The following is a 14,292-nucleotide window of genomic DNA, read 5'->3' as shown; positions in this document are numbered from 1 at the left end:
GGAAAGGTCTGGAAAGCAGAATCAGCCTTCTACTGCCATTCATTATCTGGGTTTTTCAGCCCAAGTTCCTCTCTGGTCAGTGTGTAACAGCCACTAGCCACGTGCTGTCTACCATTTTTGCACTCCACTTCCTTTTTGGCCTTGATATCCTTCCTCTATCCTGGTCCCTCTCCCTTGGCTCCCTTCCCTGAGTCGTAGTATCCTGTGATTTCCTCTACTGTTGCTCTGAGCAATAATGAGAGTGAGAATGTTTGTGTCAGGCTGTGTATATCCTTCCAAGCTGGGGACTCTTTGGAGGCCAGACCCAGGACAAGGCTGGACATCTAAGAAGAGCATGATAAAGGCTTTTGAAATGGGCACAATGTCAATGTTGAATGTCTACCATCCATTCATTTATTCCTTCCATGTGTACTTATTGCTTGGCTCAGGATTTGAACCTAGGAGCTTCTGACTGAAGTCCATCCTTCTCCTTCTGTACAAGGCTGTGAGTTATAGTTGTTGCTATTAATTCTAATTGGTCATATAGGGCCTGAGGTGCTGAGATGTGCCTCCACCATGGTGTCTACTTTGGGATGAAGTTCCCCCCTTAGGCTTTGGGGGCTAATGTCCTGCATGTTCTGGAGCCTTGAGGTCTTTGTGTCCTAAAGTATCCCTCAGGCTGAGGACCTTGATGTGGAGTCTGTGGGGAACATCTCTGAAATCCAAGGCATGGGACTCAGATCACTGACCTCTGGTCTTTGTTTTTTTGTTTCTGTTGTTTTTGAGACAGAATTTCACTTTGTTGCCCTTGGTAAAGTACCATGGCATCATGTACCTCACAGCAACCTCAAACTCCTGGGCTCAAGTCATTTCCTTGCCTCAGCCTGCCAAGTAGCTGGGACTACAGGCACCTGACACAATGCCCAACTATTTTTAGAGACAGGGGTCACCTTCTTGCTCAGGCTGTTCTAGAACTCCTGTACTCAAGGGATCTATCCACCTCAGGTTCCCAGAATGTTAGGATTACAGGCATGAGCCACCGAGCCTAGTTTGGTTTTTGTTTATGCTCATCTTCATGCCTGTTTCTAGGTCCCCAGTTTTCACAGGGGTCAGAGGTGATAGCATTTGTACACAGTGGAAGGGCCATCAGGACTGTCAGAGGCTCTCATCTTCTTCCACTGGCAATTTGTTCCTCTTTTTAGTATCTTTGCTGAGGTTTGACATAGACATAGTTCATGAATGTTAAGACCAGATTTTAATGAGAGTGGCAGCACTCAGGTTAAGATCTAGTACATTGTCAGGCCTTAGTGTTTCCTAGGACCCTCTTGTTGATTTTCTGCTCCTGCAAGGTGACCACTGCCCTGACCTCCATCATTGCAGGGGAGTTGTACATGGTTTTGAACTTCACACAGACAGTAACTGGATCTGGCTTCTTGCTTCTCACGTTGTGATGAAGAGTAGGTGCTTATTCCTTTTCATGACTGTGTAGTATTCCTGGGTGCCAATTTTTGTTGTTGTTGTTGTTGTTCTTTTTTATTATGGTAAAATACATGTAACATAAAACTTACCATTTTAGCCATATTAAAGTATACAATTCAGTCACATTTAGTGCATTCACAATGTTGTGCCATCCTCACTAATATCTAGTTCCATAATGCTTTTATCCTTTTAAAGAGACACCCCCGATGCCCATCAGCCCTCACTCCTCATTTAGCCTTTCCTCTAGCCCCTGACAACCACTAACATACTTTTTGATCCCTAAGGATTTGCCCATTCTGGACATTCTGTGTCTGGCTTTTTTCACACAGCAGAATGTTTTCAAGTTTAATTCATGCTGTAACATGGGTCAGTACTTCATTCCTTTCAGGGCTGAATAATATTCAATTGTATGGAATTACTATGTTCATTGACACTGGGGTTGTTTCCACCTTTTGGCTATTGTGATTGTTGGCTACTGTGATTCTACCTTTGGTTATTTTTTGCTATTAACATTTGTGTACAAGTACTTTGGGGGGCCAGTTTCACTGGTTCACTCCTGTATTTTATTTTATTTATGTTTGAGACAGAGGCTCACTTTGTCACCCTTCGTAGAATGCTGTGGCATCACAGCTTACAGGAACCTCAAACTCTTGGGCTCAAGTGATTCTCTTACCTCAGACTCCCAAGTAGCTGGGATTATAAGAACTTGCCACAACACTCAGCTATTTTTAGAGATGGGGTCTCACTCTTGCTCAGGTTGGTCTCAAAGTCCTGAGCTCAAGCCATCCACCCACCTCACCCTTCCTGAATGGTAGGATTTCAGGCATAAGCCGCAGCACCTGGCCTTGGTTCACTCCTGTAATCCTAGCACTTTGATAGGCTGAGCAGTAGGATCGCTTGAGGCTAGGAGTTTGAGGTTGCAGGGAGCTATGATGACACTACTGCACTCCACCCTGAGTGACACAGTGAAACTCTCCCTCCAAAAATAATTTTTTCTTTTGTTTGAACATCATTTTCTTTTTTTATTTTTTTTTGATACAGAGCCTCAAGCTGTCCCCCTGGGTAGAGTGCTGTGGCATCATAGCTCACAGCAACCTCCAACTCCTGGACTCAAGCGATTCTCCTGCCTCAGCCTCCCAAGTAGCTAGGACCACAGGCACCCATCATAGCGCCTGGCTATTTTTTGGTTGCTGCCGTCATTGTTGTTTTGGCAGGCCCTGGCTGAATTCAAACCCACCACCATAGGTGTATGTGGCTGGCGCCTTAGCCACTTGAGCCACAGGTGCCAAGCCTGAACACCATTTTCAATTATCTTGGCATATACAGGAGTGGAATTGCTAGGCCACATGGTAATTCTATGTTTAGCTTTTTCTTTCTTTTTTTTTTATTTTTTGAGACAGAACTTCACTTTGTCACCTTTGGTAGAGTGCCATGGCATCACAGCTCACAGCAACCTCTAACTCTTGGGCTTAAGCAATCCTCTTGCCTCAGCCTCCCAAGTAGCTGGGACTATAGGCGCCCGCCACAATGCCCAGCTATTTTGTTGTTGTTGTTGAAGTTGTCATTGTTGTTTAGCTGACCCATGCTGGGTTTGAACCCACGGGCCAGGGTATATGTGGCTGTCACTCTACCCACTGAGCTACGGGCACCGCCCTGTGTTTAACTTTTTGAGGAGCTGCCAGACTTTTCCTCAGCAGCCGCACCATTCTACCTCCCACCAGCAGCATATGAGGGTTTCGATATCCCTACATCCTCACCACTGCTTGGGTGGGTTCTTTTTCTATAAAAAAGAATTGTAACTGTTGGGTACCAATGATTCACTATCCATTCACCTGTTAGTGTACATTTGGGTTATTTTTAGGCATTTTGTTTTTGTTTTGCTTTGAGACAGAGTCACACTCTGTTGTTCCAGGTAGAGTGCAGTGGCATTGTCATAGCTCACTGCAACCCTAGACTCCCGAGCTCAAGCAAACCTTCTACCTCAGCCTCCAGAGTAGCAGGGACTACAGGTACCACCACTATGCTCAGCTAATTTTTTCTATTTTGGGGAGGAGATAGGGTCTTGCTTTTGCTCAGGCTGCTCTCGAACTCCTGTCTTCAAGTAATCCTCCCAACTCATTCTCTCAGAGTGCTGAGATTACAGACATGAGCCGCTGGTCCAGCCTGTTTCCAGCTTTAGACTATCATGGATTAAGCAGTTTTGAGCCATTTTGTACATACCTTTGGGGAATGTACCTCTTTTCCCCCAGTGAATGCCCAGGGGTGGAATGGCTGGGTAAGAAATAGACTGCTTCTCAAGAGGCTCATGAGAGAAGCCATATCACCTCATATCCTCAATACTTGGGTTGTTGAAATTTTAAGATTTGCTGTTTTTTTGCCTCCTTCACCCCTCCTATCAACTTTGTATATTAACATTCCTTAAGCAACACTCCTGTCCTGGGTAAAGCTTCTTGCTGGTCCTGGGTGTGAATCACTCCTGGTCTGGGCTTCAAGGGAGCCTAAGGTCACAAGATCTGTGTGTTAGTTAATTTCATCTTTGCAGCTACCTGGGGCACAGACTTTGAGTTAACACATTTAGCACATGGGAAAATGAGTTTCAGAGAGGGCAGGGAACAGATTGAATGACTAATGTGTCAGCTGCAATTTTACCAGATTCACTGAGGCATCTGACTCCAGGTTCATTTATTCATTTATTCATTTATTCAGTAAATATTGCTGGCCAACTTTCCTGTGCTGGGTGCTGCTGGAGTACCTGAATAGTCTCAGTCCTAGGCCCCAAGGAAACATTAGTCCAGAGGAAGATGAGCTGGACACAGATTTCCGCCTCCTCAATGAAGTCAGGGCTGGGCTAGAGGGTAAAGCCATAAACTGGGGAAGGGATAGGTACTATCGCTGGGTGACTGGAAAGGTATCCTGGAAAAAGTGACATTGAAACTGGGTTTTTGAAGAGTGCATAGGGAGCATCTGAGGATCCTTCACCCCAGAGAGGACTGGGATCACCACCAGGCAGATGATACACATTCATTTATTCAACAAACATCCCATCACTACCAGCCAAACCCACTGTGCTTCCCTCACTCCAGCCTGGCTCCAAGGATCCTCCAAGCTCCAGGAGACAGAACAAGATATAGACTCCTCCAGGGGATCACAAATGAGTTGCAAAGAGAGATGGAGGGAAGAGGTACCCTGGGTAGAGGAACATGAGGGCTCTAAAAGGAACAGTGGGGGGCTCTTGGGAGGAGTGTGTAGTTCCAGTTGATTTCCCCAGAGCAGAAGGAGATGGTGTTGAATGTTTTTGTTTTGAAATATATTGCTTGGGTTAAATCAGGCCAAGATGAGAGAGAGAGAGATGCTTGGGCCTACTCCAAACCACCTCCAAGCAGGAAAACTCATTTTCCCCAGGTGGGATATATAAAAGGAAAAACAGGCATAGCTCCTACTGCATGGGTCTGGTGGCAGTGTGGTGGCGATGGAAGGGGATTTTAATTTTTGCCTGGGAATGGAGGTCCATGCATTCCAGATGAGCAGGGACCTGGAGATAGAACAGGGGCATTCCAACCAAACCTGGAAAGTTCTAGGAAGACTTCTCTGGGGGAAGTAGGAAGACTTCTCTGGGGGAAGTAGTGCTCAAACCACGACCTAAAGGATTTGGAAAACTTGAGCACAGGTATGGGACAGTGGAAGAGGAGCACCTGGAAAAGAAAGAGCATGTACTGTGGACAGAACAGCATGTGCAAAGGACTTGAGTTCAAAAAAGACTTGGTGTATTTGAAGGCTGCAAGGAGACTGCTGAGTAACAGAGAGATGCAAGGTGAGGGCAGGAGGTTCCATGAGCAGCAGGCCATGCAGAGCCTCCTGAGTCACCAGAATGGGTGTGGGTTTTATTTTAAAGGCCATGGTGGGAGCCTGGAGGGTGTGGGAACAGAGAGAACATAAAAAGCGAACTGTATAAACGACTACAAATGCAATCATGTGACCTAATTCTTTGTACCCTCAACGAATCCCAAACAATTAAAAAAAAAAAAAAAAAAAAGCAGCAGCAGCAGCAGCAGCAGCAACTTGCCTAGGGTGACCAGATTTTAACATCGGTAAGGCGGGACAACATGGCGGGGGCGGGGGGCGTGGCGGGGCAGGGCCTGACAACAAGGCAAACTTTGATAAGCAGTTCTCCATAATCACTTCTCAGCAATTATTTGTTATTATTACAGTTTAACATTATAAAAATAACAAAAATAATATAAAACTCATTTTCTGGCGAAATAGCCACATGGCAGCCGAAAACCGTATATTCCCTTCTTGTTCTCCCGCCCGTTCGTGCATTCTTTCCAAAAATCGGGACTTTTTTAAAACGCCGCGGGACGCGGGACAAATTGTTGAAAAGAGGGACGTCTGGTCACCCTAAGCTTGCCGCCTGTTTGGAAAACAGACAAGAAAACTGGCATGGTGAGAAAAGGTGACTTCTACCCACTCTTGGGAATCAGGGAAGGCTTCCCGGAAGAAGGGGTATTTCAGCTGAGAGAGGGTGAGGAAGCAGCTTATTTTAGAGAAGGAAAGAAGGGAAAGTGTGTTCCAGGAACTGGGAACGGCGGATGCAAAAGCTTGCATAGGGAGAGGTGTAGGTTCAGAGGAATTCCAGACTTCCAGGGAGGGTGCAGCTCAGAGGCTACCAGACTGATGGGAAGTCGAAAGCGCCAATCACCGCGCCAGGAGGGCCTTGTGGGTGGAGCTTTGGAAGTACGCCCTCTTATTGGTTGTCAGCATGCTATGCTCTGGTCCAACCAGCGGCGGCCACAGAAGCTTGGTCAGGGTGGTGCTGCATCCTGTCCATTCTGTCCAGATCCAGAGCCCAGGGCGACCCGGACGGGAGGCTCCTCCGTCTTAGCTGGGTGGACCGTAACGAGTTGGGTCCAGACCCAGTTTTCCGTCCCCGCCCAGGTCTGGGCCTCCAAACAGAGTTGTGTCCACACCTGTGCTATATCAATCACCGAGGTACTCTCATCGCCCTTCCCCTTATTGACCCCGTTGTAAAACGTAAGGTTGAGGACCAGTCAGGGGTCAAGGATGCAGACACTAACCTGGTGGGGTTCAAATCGTGGCTGAATCGCACCCCTCCCTGTGCCTTTTTTCCCTAGTCGCTTGAACCAGTAGGGTCTCTGTGGAGAGTTAAAACAGCCCAAGCGTACAAGCCAGCTTGTGCTAAACACTCACCTTAGATACTCTGATGATTTCTCATTTTGCTTTGGAAATCGACTGGCTACAGGTAGCTCTTTGAGTAGACAGCTGGCAGTGATCCATTGCGGTCTTTCTAAGGGGAGCATATCCAAGCCCAGGCCTGTTTCCAGATGCACTGAATTTAACCCTTAATAAAGTTAACATCCTGTTCCTGAATGTAATTAAACATCCATTCATTTGAACTTTGCAGTTCCCTTTTTGCATTTTGGAGCTAAAGCGTGCTTGCATATGGGTCTCAAACAGTTTCATAGGGTGCTCATCAAGTGTTAGCCGCTGGCGCTGAGATGCTAAAACAGCCCAGCCTGACAGTGCCTTATGGTGGTCCTATAGGCACGAGAGGCCAAAGCCTTGGCTTGAGGTCTGGGTGTGCCTACTACCTGGGTGGTTTAAGCATATGCCTCAGTGTCTCTAATCCATGGTTTTCCCACCTGTCAGAGGAAGAGGCCTGGTATTGAGGGTCTTCAACCCTCTCTCCCCTAGCCCCCAGTCTGGTATCCAGTCAGGTTGGGGTGGGGAAGCAGGACTTGGAGGGGGAGGTATAAATGGGGGTGCAGACTGAGCTGGGGCATGTCTAAGGACTTGGCTGGTCAGTGGCATGTAGTGTGGAAGAGTGTACTGGAGGCTGCAGAGGGCAAGGTTAGTGCAGCCCTCTCCCCTGAGCTGATTCCAGACCCAATTGTGGATGAGTCTCACATGCTCCTGATGTCAGCCCCTGCTTACCTAAATACCATTACTCTGTAAGTACAGGGTGCTGCTGGACAGGCCCTGGTGAGGCCAAATGAGCCTAAATGCTGACGTCTGGAGATTGTTTATTCACTTCCAAAGCCTGTTGTCATAGATAAGCTGAGAGACTGGACTCCATGGTACCAATCAAGGACTCAGGGCACTCTGTGCACCCACTGAAGTGTGGACTAACTATAAATTTAGTCTAGAGTAAAAATGCTTTGAAGATATAATCACTTTAAGATAGGAAGATATTGTGTAACTTTGTAAAACCTATGAGGATGAATCTGTTTAATGTGTACTATGATGATAACATTGCTGATGCTTACCCTTACTCTTACTGTGAGGGTATAAAAGTAACAAAAAGAAACAGATTAGAACAGCTCTTTGAGGAGATATCCTCATGGTTTTTTGGAATTGTACCTTTTCTGTAAATAAAAGAGAAACGGTTAATCTCTCATCCCCCTCTCTATTGATTGGCTTGGGTGACAGACGGTCGGACTTCTGGGTCCAGCAACACTCCCAGGCTGATTGTGTTGGATATAGCACCACCCTGGCTCCCAGCATCAATCCTTTGTGCCTCAGGTTCCTCATCTGTAAAATGGAAATGATCATACCTCTGGAGACCTAACGTAAATGAGGTAACAGGAAGAAGAGTTGAGTAGATTTTTTTTTAACTGTCATTTTAGGACATTTAGGGGAAGGAGAACCTGTGGGGTTAGGGCTTAAGGGCCTTAGTTGGGCCCCCTAAATCCAAATTCCAGCTCTGCCACTCATCTGCTGTGTGACCTTGCACCAATGACTTAACGTTTCTGTTCTGTTTCCCCATCTGTAAACTTTACTATAGAGATTAACAGATTGAACATTTATAGAGTTCTGCTTAGCACCTGGCACACTGCAGTTGAATAAATTGACTCCCCTCATAGGCTCCCTGGCGCCTGCTCACCCTTAGGCCAGGGATCAAGCATTGGCCTAGTGCTGCCCCCTGCTGGTCACTCTGAGGACTTTGGGCTGAGCCCTCACCTTTTTGAGTCCCGAGCCCCTCCCTCACTAGATCTGGATCTGTGCAGCTCTTTTGCCTTCTTCTATATCCCACCCCACAGCCCTGCAGGGCAGACCCTGGAACTGTGAAGGGTCCATGTTACCCTTATCCCATTTAGTTCTCTGGGAAACAGTGTCTATCCCCATTTTATAGGCATCAAACCATCGATTTCTCTTTGTCACAGTAGCCTGACAGCCATAACTAGATCCAGTAGGAGATCCAGCCTTACAGAATCTGCACATGTCCTGCCTTCTGCCAGGAATACCCTTTTTCCAATTCCTGAGTGCTGAGTAAGATCCTCCTCCCTTCCCAGGAAGCCTCTCTCAATCAGACCCTCCTTCCTCCCTAGTCTGTCGCCCTTCCTCTGTCCCATCCTTGACCTTAGAAGTTCCATTCTCTTGTCACCCACCCAGGCCAAGACCCCTCAAACTTTGAGATGGCATGGGCGTGGGTAGGGATCACGGCTGTGTTTGTGGAATAGTGAGTGATTATACGGACATCAACATCGCAGAAATGGTCTATTCTGAGAGTCGGTCCAGCCTCCCTTCACATACATGCCTTGCATCCCACTCCACTTCTCAAGGAGTCAGTCTCACCACATATAAAACGAGCACATGGAAGAAGAGGAACAAGGACCCTTCATTCCTTGTTTCCTGCACATAACATAGCTGCTGACCTGATAACAGTGTTTGGTGTCAAGGGGGGGAAAGGTGTGGAGAGTGACCCTGGGTTTGATTGTTCCCGGAAGCCAAGGTGGCCTTTACTCTCTGCCTACACTCTTGCCCCAAGTGGCCACACCCTATCTCATGTTGATGATTATCCTATTGGTATCTCCAGCCCTGTGTCTGTTTCCCTCAAGCTCCGGACTGAAGCATCCATGGGATATTCTCATGGGGTGTGTTGTAGGTGTCTTCAACTTAAAAAAACCAAATTACAACTCTCACTTTCTATCACTGAGATCTGCTGCTTCTCCATCCTGCTGGTGGCGCTACAGTCATACAGCTGCCAATGTCCTCATCCTGGACTCACTCTTAGTACTTTTCTTTCCTTACCCCATGTGTCCCATTTATCAGCATATCCTGTGGGCTCAGGGCCCATAATGAATCTGAGCCTCCTAGCACTCCCATGGGCCCTGCCATATCCCTGTTGGATGCTGCCCAGGCCTCCTACCACCTACACTCCTGTCCTGACTCTCTCTTCTCCCCTCAGCCATCTCAAAGGATTCTTAAAATCCCTCCTATGCACAAGCCCTCCCACGGCTCCCCATTACTCTCAGAGTATAATCCACAATCTTCCTTTAGCCAGGAGACCTTGAACAATCTGCACCCCTGCCAATCTGCCCACCATTCCTCCCCTCTATCCCTCTCTCTCTCTCAGTAGCATGTACTAACTCATTCACATTTACGGAGCTCTTACTGTGTGCTGATTTTGTCCTCAGCACACAGTCATCACCCCCTGCCAGTGTAGCTTGGAGGGCATCAGAGAAGGGTCTAGTGGTGGGGGGGTGTGGGTAAGAACAAGCCTTTAGTGGCCACTTGGGCTTGGGCTGGAGCCTCAGGGCCTGCTGGGATCATTTCCTGCCTTGTCCTGTAGTCCTAGGTATTCAGGAGGCTGAAGCAGGAAGATCACTTCAGCCCAGGAGTTCAAGGCTGCAGTGAGCTATGATCATGCTACTGCACTCCAGCCTGAGGAACAGAGTATGACCCAGTCTCTAAAAACAAAAACAACAAAAAAGACTGAGCTCAGCAGATGCTGTGGCGAGGATGGCCCCATTTCTCCCTCCTACTCACAGTCTCTCTCCCTCTCTGTCTCTCTTTCTGTGTCTGTTCCTCTGTCCATCTCAGAGTAAATCCAATCCCCACCCCCATGCCCTCCAGGCCCTAAACAACTCCTGCTTACTCCCCCCCTCTCTTTCCCTCTCTCCCTATCACTTGCTCATATCTGGACACATCAGGCTTGTTGGTTCCTCCAGGACTGTGGTCCCAGTCCAGGGCCATTGCACCCACTCTGTGAACGCCCCTCCTTATCTTTCCCTAATCCTGGCCTCTCCACCTTTGCATCTCAGCTCAGGTGTTGCCTCCTCCCCACCATCCCTCTCTGTTATGGGGCCTCATCATTTCCTCGTAAGTTTCCTTGACTTCCTTTCTGCATGCTTATTCATCTCCACCTTCTGTGCTAGGAGTCATGTCACTTTACAGAACCTGGTGACAAACATAGTTCCCAGCATCCAGATGGTGCCAACAAATGCTTGCTGAATGAATTGATTGACATCTCATCCACAGCTCTCTACTCTGTGGAGTTTTGCACAGTGCCAGTACCATCAAATGTGCCCAGTAAGGATTGTGAGGTGGTGGCTCTGGGCTGGGGTTTCTAGAAACATGCTGCCCCTTCCCCATTTAAAAGCTGAACTCTCGGGCGGCACCTGTGGCTCAAAAGGAGTAATGGCACCGGCCCCATATGCCGGAGGTGGCGGGTTCAAACCCAGCCCCAGCCAAAAACTGCAAAAAAAACCCTGAACTCTCCAGATGTGTGAAGGGGAACCTTTCTCATCCCAAGGCCGGATGTCACCATCACTGCTCTTGGCACAGGAGACGGTACAAGCAGGGCCCCTGAGGACAGCCTGGAGATCAGCAGGGTGGAAGGGATTTGTGTGGATTTGGTGTGGCATCTCTCCACGCATGAGAGGAAGTTGTACTTTTCACCACTTTGTGAACTGTCGCCCATCATTTCCATTTCAATGATTTTCCTTTGTGGGTTTCCATGGGTGATGGAGAGAGAGCATGACATCAGAAGCCAAGAGAGAACAGAGAGAGAAAGTCAGAGAAAGAGAGAGAGCTCGCCAAAGACACAAATGCAGATGCACAGTGAGGAGAACAGGGAAAGACAGAGCCACAGAGAAGGCAGGGCAGGAGAAGATGGAGGAAGCATGGCCTACTTAAGGGGAGAGAGGAGATGGCTCAAATCAATAGCTTTGGAATTAGCTGAGCTGTTGGTGGGAATAAAATGGGGCATCCGGGCTTAAAAATTAATTGGATCTGAGTTCTCTTTAAGATCAGGAACAAAGCAAGGATGTCTGTTACCACAGTGCTTGCATTTTACTGAAGGAAAAATAAATGAAAGGTCCAAGGACTGGAGAACAAAAGAAAGTGTCTCCGTTTGCAGATGACATCCTTGTATACGATGAACCCCCAAAGAACGTGCAAATACAATTATTGGATTTACCAAAAGTTGAGAAAGCTTGATAGATGCTAGGGCCAATTGCATTCTACACTTCTTCAAGTAACAGGTACAAAAACAAAAAGGTAATCTATTGATGGCATTTGTCTATGGCATCAAATATTCAAAGCATCTAGAAATAAATCCTAAAGTTATAAGCCTTATTGAAAGATAGATAAATGGAAAGACTCACTGTGTTTGCACCTCAGAAGATTCACCATCACAAAAGATGCTGATTCTCCTGCTTTGGTTAATAGACGCAATGCAATCCCAAAGTTCCAACGGGGCTTCTCCATGCTTTTTCTTCCCAAAAAGCTGAAGAGGCAAAAACTAACTCAGATCCTCCCGAGGAAAGAGAACAAGGTAAGTGCCTGGTATCACCAGATGTCAGTGATTAGTAGGAAGCTTAGAAAAACAGATAGATAGGCCTGGTGACAGAAGAGAGAGCCCAGAGCCCACCCGAGGCGGGGTGGCCGTCCAGAAGTACGGCATGCCTTCTACTTGGTCTGTGCCCCCTAGCATAAGTGCACACATGTGTGAAAACTTGCACTGTGACAGTTTCATCAAGGGGTATTAGAACCATTGATCATCCCCATGGACAAAATACGCAACTGGACTTTATCCCACTCCACACTCAGAAATCAGTACAGAAGTCAAGACATGACTGTAACTGATAAAACTCTAAAAAGGTAAAAGGCACTATAAGAAAATCTTTATGATTCTGGGGCAGAAAAGGATCTCTTATGCAAGACATGTGATGTGGACATAGTGTCCTATACTGCGAAGGAAAAGATTAATCAAGCTGAAGAATTTAAAATCAATTCCGTAGAAACAGAAAGTGGACTGGTGATTGTCAGGGGCTGGAGGGAAAGAAAATGGAGTGACTGCCAATGGGGACAAGGTTTCCTTTTGGGGTGATGGAACTAGACAGAGGTGGTGGCTGCATGACAACATCTCAAATGTGCTAAATGCCAGTGCATTGTACACTTTAAAAGGGTAAATTTTGTTATATGTATTTTGCGGGAGTTAAAAATAGAATTTAGGCTTCGCACCTGTAGCTCGGTGAGTAGGGCACCAGCCACACACACCAAGGCTGGCAGGTTCGGGCCCGGAGCAGGCCTGCTGAACAATAATGACAACTGCAACAACAACAACAAAAGATAGCCTGGCATTGTGACGGGTGCTTGTAGTCCCAGCTACTTGGGAAGCTGAGGCAAGAGAATCGCTTAAGCCCAAAGAGTTTGAGGTTGCTGTGAGCTGTGACACCACATCACTCTACCAAGGGTGACAAAGTGAGACTCGGTCTCAAAAAAACAAAAACCCCAAAGAATTTAAAATTAAGTGGGTTATAGCTACTCCTCCTCTTGGAAATGGAGGGTAATTCCCTCCCCTTGCGAAACTTAGTGATTTGTTTCTAAATAATAGAATAGAGAAAGGGAAAAATAACAACTGGACAGTGGATAACCTAGAAGACAGCGCTGTACCACGTGCTCACAATTAACATCATGGGCGATGGATGCCATGTGGTACCAGGTGCCCCTCGTATGATGTAATGAGGAGGGCACCCACTTCTGTGGTCCACCCCACAAACCCTATGACCCCTGCCTAATCATGAGAAAACATCAGACAGACCCAAATTGAGGTACTTTACACAAAATTCCTGGCAAGTACTCTTCAAAAGTGTCAAGGTCATGAGCAATAAGGAAAGACTAAGAAACAGATTGGGGAGACCATGGAAATAAGATGACTACATACAATGGGGGATTCTGAATTTGACCCTTGGACAGAAAGAGAACATTAGTGGGAAGACCAGTGAAATGCAAGGAATACATCCTGTCAGGGATTTTCCAGCAAACTTTTGGAGGGCCAAGCCCTTTGCTCCTACATATACAAAGGAATACTAAACAGCAGTGGAAAATGTGTGCTTTCCAGCCACTCAGAGCAACAGGGATGAATATCAGGGTGCGTGACAGGTATAAAGTTGCAATTTAATTAATAATAAATGCCAACATTAATGTTTTGGTTTTAACAAATACCCTATAACCATATGTAAGATGTTAACATTAGCAGAAGCTGGGTATAACGGATACTCTGTTCTTTTTGTGGCTGTCTACCTCAGCCACTATCCTGTATACCTAAAATTGTTCTCAAACAAAAAGTTTATCAGAAAACTAAGAACTTCTTTTCAGAAAAGACACAATAAGTAGAGTTGAAGACAAGCTACAAAATTGGAGATTTTTACAACACATGAAACTGACAAAAGATTTATATCTAATATGTATAAGAAATCCTACAAATTGACCAGCCTGAGCAAAGTGAAAACTAGCCAGGCATTGTGATGGGTGCCTTTAGTCCCAGCTGCTCAGGAGGCTGAGGCAAGAGGATTTCTTGAGCCCAAGAATTTGAGGTTGCTATGAGCTACGATGATGCTACATCACTGTACCCAGGGTGACTGAGGGAGACTCTCAAGAAAAAAGAAAAGAAATCCTAATCCATTGGAAAAGATGGTCAAAATTTTTTTATTATTTATTTATTGATTTATATTTTTGTTTTTTGAGACAGAGTGTCACTATATTGCCCTCACAGTAGAATGCTGCAGCATCACAGCTCACAGCAACCTC

Source organism: Otolemur garnettii, unplaced genomic scaffold (genome assembly GCF_000181295.1).
Source record: "Otolemur garnettii isolate 467f Iridium unplaced genomic scaffold, OtoGar3 scaffold00105, whole genome shotgun sequence".
NCBI lineage: Eukaryota > Metazoa > Chordata > Mammalia > Primates > Galagidae > Otolemur > Otolemur garnettii.
The sequence above is the reverse complement of the archived record's forward strand: the minus strand, read 5'-3'. Positions refer to the sequence as shown.